At 51.0% G+C, this 6,341-nt stretch overlaps 1 protein-coding gene across 1 annotated transcript in view; it reads right to left on the reverse strand.

Moving 5' to 3' along the window:
• Nr4a1 (nuclear receptor subfamily 4 group A member 1) overlaps window positions 1–6,341 on the reverse strand; it is a 28,327-nt gene that overhangs the window by 19,955 nt on the left and 2,031 nt on the right. The gene's annotated exons all lie outside the window — the stretch shown is intronic.

Genomic DNA, 6,341 nt, shown 5'->3' on the forward strand with positions numbered 1-6,341 from the left:
TTGGACAATTTCACCCGCGCCCCCCGCCCCCAACTCCTCCCCCGGCGAGCGGCCGGGCGGGGACCGTGACGCGCGCCCATTGACGTCTCCGGAATCCCGGCGGCGGCGGCCGACGCAGCCTCATCAATGGGCTAAAAATAGCGGCTCCCGGAATAGCCGCGAGCGTCCCGCCCCTCGTCCCCCGCCTCCCAAAGCTCTCCCGCCCCACACCCTGTTACATAACGTGTCCCGCCTGGGGCCAGGGTGGGGTTGCTGTTTCCAGGTGAGCCCTCTCTGGGCCTCCCGGACACCACCCCGACATTCAACTCCTGAATAAATCTACCCGGGACTTCCCCTGAGCACTAGGTGGAAAAAGTGAGGCCTCAGAGGGGCTTGGCTGCAACCCAAAGTCACAGCAATTAGGCCGCTTGAGAGGTCAGGACCCCGGCCTACTTCTGAGCCTATGGGCATCCAAGGGTGACATGAGTCTCTCAGCCTTGGGGCTGTATAACACCCCAAAGGCAAGGAACCTAGGTAGCAGGGTATAGGGCTTCCCCTGGAGAAGGCAGCTAACATTTTCAGAAATGTCTCCTGAAAAACTACTCTCTGAGGCAGGGGCATTCACTAATCCTGCTACTCCACATGCTTGGGTGACCTTGGACAACACCCCTAACCTTCTGAGCCTCTAGTCTTTAGCCACCTTTTGTAGTGACCTGACCCCAGCAGCTGTCTCGCGCACAGTAGGCACTCCGGTTTCGGTTTTCCCTGCTCTTCTGTGGATTGTGTGATTCACAGTGTGACTGTCTTCTATCTCTGACTGCCAGTGCTCCCAGCAAGGCCTTCAGGATGAGGAATCCAAGGTGGTCCAAGGCCTCTGAAAATGAGAGGACTACCTGTCCTGAGCAAGATGCTACACAGGAAGCCTGTTGTGTGACAAGACTTTTCCTGGGGAGACGTAAAACACACATCTACTCAGTACAGATAAGAAACACAAGACAGACCAAGGTACAGATACCGCCAGTCTAACTTGGTGAAACAGTGAGTTTTATTAAGGTTTTTATAATTTTTTAAAAAATGCTGCAAGATCCCCGCAGCAGTAGGCAGCAGAAATGCTGTAGCTCCCAAATGGTGGTAGTGGGGCCATGTGGCAGCAGACAGCAGGCTCTGGGAGCAGCCAGTCCCAGGCAGAGATGGCTGCCGGTCCCCGAGCAGTGGCTGGTCCCAGGCAGGGAGACACATGGCAGGCAGGCAGGAGAGACATGGATAGACACGACATGCAGAGTGAGGTTGAATATTTATTCAGGGGGTTATGGATGGGGAAGTGGGAAGGAGGGGCAGAAAGAGAGAGAGAAGAGGAGAAAGAGACAGAGAAGGGAGTAAGCAGAAAAGTGGGGAGAGGCAGAAGCGAAGGTGCCTCTCCGAAAGGAAGATGGAAAAGAGAGAGAGCTCACGCAGGCTGAAGATCAGCCTGCCTCAGCGGATGGGGGAGGGAGTGGGCGTGGCTTGTCTCTTAAAGAGACCAGGGACCAAAACCATAACAAATGTTGCTTACAGAGGCAGAAGTGACCCAAAGACAGCTGCATCACCAAAGCCCACCCTGACAAGGATGACAGCTCACAAGCTGGGGACCTGGAGCACACTGCACAGCCTGCAGACAGCTCCACAGGGTGGAGTGTCTTTTCCAGCAGCCTCAGCTGGTCTAAACCTCTCCAGGAAGCTGCTCTGCTCTGCCGGCTTCTTTACAGTTCTCCTAGTGTGAGAGTCTTGGGACCTCAGCTTCACTTCCTCTGAGCTTTTCTTGTTTACTGGGGCAGGGAGAGGCCTGTTGGATCTGGTCTGTTTCAGGGACTTCCTGAAGCTATTTTGAGTAGTTTCCCTTCCTACTTAAAGAGCTTCCCTGCAGGAGAATGTTTCTGTCTCAGAGGAAAGTGTTACACAACACCCCACCCGTCCCTACAGTTCCTACGTTCTTTCTGCCCCCTCTTCTGCAAGGATCCCGAGCCTCGGAGGGTGACTACAGATGGCTAAAAAACAGGCCACATGCTGAAATAAGTCTATTCACAGAGCTTCACAGTAGTTAGGGGTTGAGGCCGAGAACAAGGGATCAATGGGCCTAAACACACAGAGGCAATTTGGCCGGTATATCCCAACCATCTAGTAAAACCATATAAGTTGTTTCCCATTGGAACGTACGACCTCTCCAGCTACAGGTTTGTGTCCTAGATTTTGTACCAGATGTGAACACTCCCTTGGGGAGACGGCCTGAAATCCAACTGGAAGGCTAGTGGTCTTACTCATGATAGCCAAGCTGCTATTGCACAAGCAGGAACATCCTGCCTGGCATGTCAGTATTTTAGCATGGAGGGTTGACAGCCAAGCAGGAATGTCGGTGACAGCTCCCACCAGCAGCCTGCATGGCCCTTCAGACATGATGAAAGCCAGCCAGCACGCTGGGAGTTCCCAGTTCAGTCCCAGTTCGATTTCTCCATGTCCTACAGTCAAAGCGGGTCCATATGGTGTCTGCAGCAATAGCTACTGTCGAGCCCTGGCCTACAACCAACAGCAGTAACAACAGCCTTTACAGTTTGTGGGGCCTACGGGGTTTCCCTAGGCAACAACTCATAGGAAGGTAGCCCATCCTGGCACCGGGGTTTTCATTCAATAACCAATGGCCTCTGGGAATGTCCTTTTGAATTTTTTCTTTCAATTAACCCAGCCCCAGTAGGATTGTAAAGTGGACAGAAGTACCAACCATACCCAACTGTCTCTCCAATGGTTTTCCAAATATGCAAATACCCAAAGGTATTCCATTATATATATAACAAAACATTTGCCAGAAATGGGCAGGACAAGACAACACCCCAAACCCCCATCTCATAACAAACTAAATAGATGGACTGTGCTTGTCAAACTGCCTGTGGATGGGTTACAAAGATAGACTTGGCCAAGTAATCCGAAAGTCTGCTGTTCCTGTCTTCCTGTCAAGTGATTCGCAACTAAAACAGTAAAGCCCAACACAAGCAAGGTCTGACACAGCATGGGAGGTTCCGTCCATTGCATCCGTTGCTTCCTCCACAGATCAAGGTTGCGAATGGAGCGTGGCTCAGAGGCACAGACTTAATTCGCTCCCTGTAATCTTTAATCATTTCATATCCTGGAGCTCTTCCGTGGAGTCTTCCTACATTTCTCCACACCGATGAACTCAGTGGACCTGCCTTAATTTTCTCACACCTACTCAGGGCCGAGGAGCGGGAGCACTGGCCCTCCCAGCTGCACCTGTAGGCTCCCTGGATTGGCACTGTGGATGTCACTGTAGCTGTTGCCTCTCCATCAACCATACCTGGCCGTAGGGAAAGTTCCTGGCTGGGTAAATATCTCTACCCTAGTATGACCTTTTGCTGGAGGAAAGTGTGGGTCAGACTTGATCATCTTCACCTGTACTGTTCTATCACAGTGCCCCTGAACTGCTCTCAGACTTTACAGCCACCCAGACGTCCCTTGGCACACCATTTGGTTTTTATCAATTTTTCCTTCAGATCTCCAGCTTGTCACTATCTTGGCACATTTCCTGAGCAATGCAGTGAGACCTTTTCCTTCACTTTCCCTTTTTACTCCCTCCGCTAGGTTGCCGGCTCACTTTAAGAACTGTCTTTACATAACGGTCTAAGTTACTGCGGTCTGCCAACGCCTTTTCTACTTCGTAAAGATCTTGCCCCGCCAAGGGCTCAGCAAAGCCACTGAAGTCCACGCCAGGCTTGAGGTCCCTGCTGGGCCAGCCTTGTCTCGAACTCTTCTGTGATCACAGATCTATCTGGCCAGGAGTACTAGGGTTCTAGCATGACCTGTCTTAGCCCTCGTCCTCTCAGTAGATCTGCGCCTCCTCTACGGTCCTCCAGCCCCTGATGGTTACGGGGACTTTAGACCGAGATAACCAAGTGTCAATCAGGGACTGACTTCCATCACACTGTGGCAGGTCATGCAGCCTTGGCCTTAAGGGGAGATGGAAGTCACATCACTCAGTGTTCCTACAGCCACACTCAGACTGATCCCGTCCATTCCCATGTCCCACGGCCTCAGAGCCAGCCTGAGACAGGCTCTTTCCTTGCTTGTTAAAAGTCTTTCTTAATTTCAGCAGCTCCAGGCCTGAGTTTTTCTTCATCACACTATTTTGTTGCATAGGACCATGGTTAATGCCCTGCATGCTAGATTTCACAGAGATTTTCCCTCGTTTTCTACAAAAGGTTGGGCTTGAAGAGCATTTCCTATGGCTTTTATCAGCTGTACCTCATCCTCTTGTTTATTTCATTTAGTAACCAAATCTGAGGTTAACATGGAGGATGCTAGCTCCACCTCCCTTTCTTGTTGCAATTGCCCCTTTACACAAACAAGCTTCTGTTTGGCCACCGTCTCACCTCAGATGTGTTTCTGCCTACACACAACCTCTGCCACCGCTTGCCAACAGTCTCCACTCTAGTACGCTAATCTCAAAGACTACAAAATTTCCTCTTGACCTTTAACTTTCTTGGGGCATCTCCATAAGCACAGGGTGGCCCCGCTCATCAAGCAGGCATGCAACCCGTACTACATAGGTGCAGACTGCCATGCTGCAGTTTCTCCCACATACACTCCTAATCCTGACGGCCCAGATTTGGCTGCATGTCTCACTATCCGGAGCAAGAGCCATGCAACTGTTTCTTAGCAGTTGTGTCTAGTGTGCACAAAAGCACGCTAGCATGCACAGAGGAAGGGTGCCTCTGCCGGAACATCCTTAGCAGATACTCCCTGCTCAGGCTTCTCGGCTTCAGTTGCATGCCTTGCTACCCAGACACATCTTTGGTTCTGTTGTGTCCCTGTTCAGGTGCCAAGTATATTGTGTGACAAACCTTTTCCTGGGGAGACACAATCCACACGTCTACACACCCAGACAGGGATCACAAGACAGACCAAAGAACACAGACCACTGAAGCCCAACTAGGCGGACCAGTGAGTTTTATAGATGTGGAGTTACTTACAGGAGCAGAAATAATTCAAAGACAGCTGTGTCACCAAGGCCTAGCCTAACATGGGCGACAGCACACAAAGCTGGGGACCTGGAGCACAGTGCACAGCCTGCAGGCAGCTCAGCAGGTTGGAGCGCCCTTTGCTGGTGCCTCAGTTGTCTAGACTTTCCAGACTGAACGACTTCTGCTTCTTCCGTCTCAAAGTCTGCTTTGCAGCTCAGCTCCTGTTTGAGACTCTTCTTGGGAGCTCAGCTCCACCCCCCTGAAAGTGACTCTCAGCTTTTATTGTTTGCTCTGGCAGAGAGGGGCCTAGAGAATCTGGTCAGTTTTAGGGATTTCCTGAAGCTATTTTGAGTTGGTTTCCTTCCTGCTTAATGATCGGACTCTGTAAGATGAAGTGTTTCAGTCTCGGAGGAAACTGTTAACACAGCAAAGCCTCAGGCCAAAACGGCCAACCTAAGGATAGCTAAGGGGTGTCTCTGCCCCTAGCCTGCTCAACTGGGAGGTGACTAGTGAGGACCCATTTGAGTCCATGAGGATCCTTCTTTGTGCTGTTCCACCAGCCGCTAGTCAGGACCCATGTGGTCAAGAATCCCTTCTGCATCCAGAGGTTTCTTCAGGAGGCCCCAAACTCCAGAGCAATCACTTCCAGAGTCATATTCTTCTCCCACCCGCAGAAGTCCTTCTCTGGATCTGTCCTACTGTCTGGAAACCCCAGAGCCCTTTTCTCTCCTGCTTCACAGCCTAGAACCTCTGGTTTAGCTAAGAATCCCAGAGTCAGTTCTGTTTTTCCCACACTCAACACTATATCCGTCTGCAGACAAAGGAACCCAGTCACAACAGGGGCCCTGAGTGAGCCCCTGCCCTAGCAGCCCCCTCCTGATAGGCTTTGGAAAGAAGAAACTGCCCTGGTCCCTCTTTTTATTTTTCCACAAGTCTTTTTGAAAATACATTTTAAAATATTTGCCAGTGTAGGAGAAGTACATTTATTTAGACAGGAATGGAAAAAAATGCTGCTAGCAGTTTTTCCATGGAGGCTTCCAGCCCACAGAAGTCTCTCTATAAATAATCTTACCCCAACCTGCATCAATTATCTACTCTATTATAATAAAATAAAGCAGAGAGCAAAACGGGAAGTGCTAACCCTCTTGGATGGCTTGAAGAGACTGGCTGAGGTCCAAGCGGCATGTGATGGGCACGGGTCACTGAGAGATCTGAGCAGCTGTGGGGGAATCCTGGACACAGAGGGACCTCCTGTTCACAGATACTGCCCCCTGGACTCAAGGAGAACACCCCTGGACACAGAGGGACCTCCTGTTCACAGATGCTGCCCCCTGGACTCAAGGAGAACACCCCTGGACA

Source organism: Microtus ochrogaster, chromosome 15 (assembly GCF_000317375.1).
Source record: "Microtus ochrogaster isolate Prairie Vole_2 chromosome 15, MicOch1.0, whole genome shotgun sequence".
Classification (NCBI taxonomy): domain Eukaryota; kingdom Metazoa; phylum Chordata; class Mammalia; order Rodentia; family Cricetidae; genus Microtus; species Microtus ochrogaster.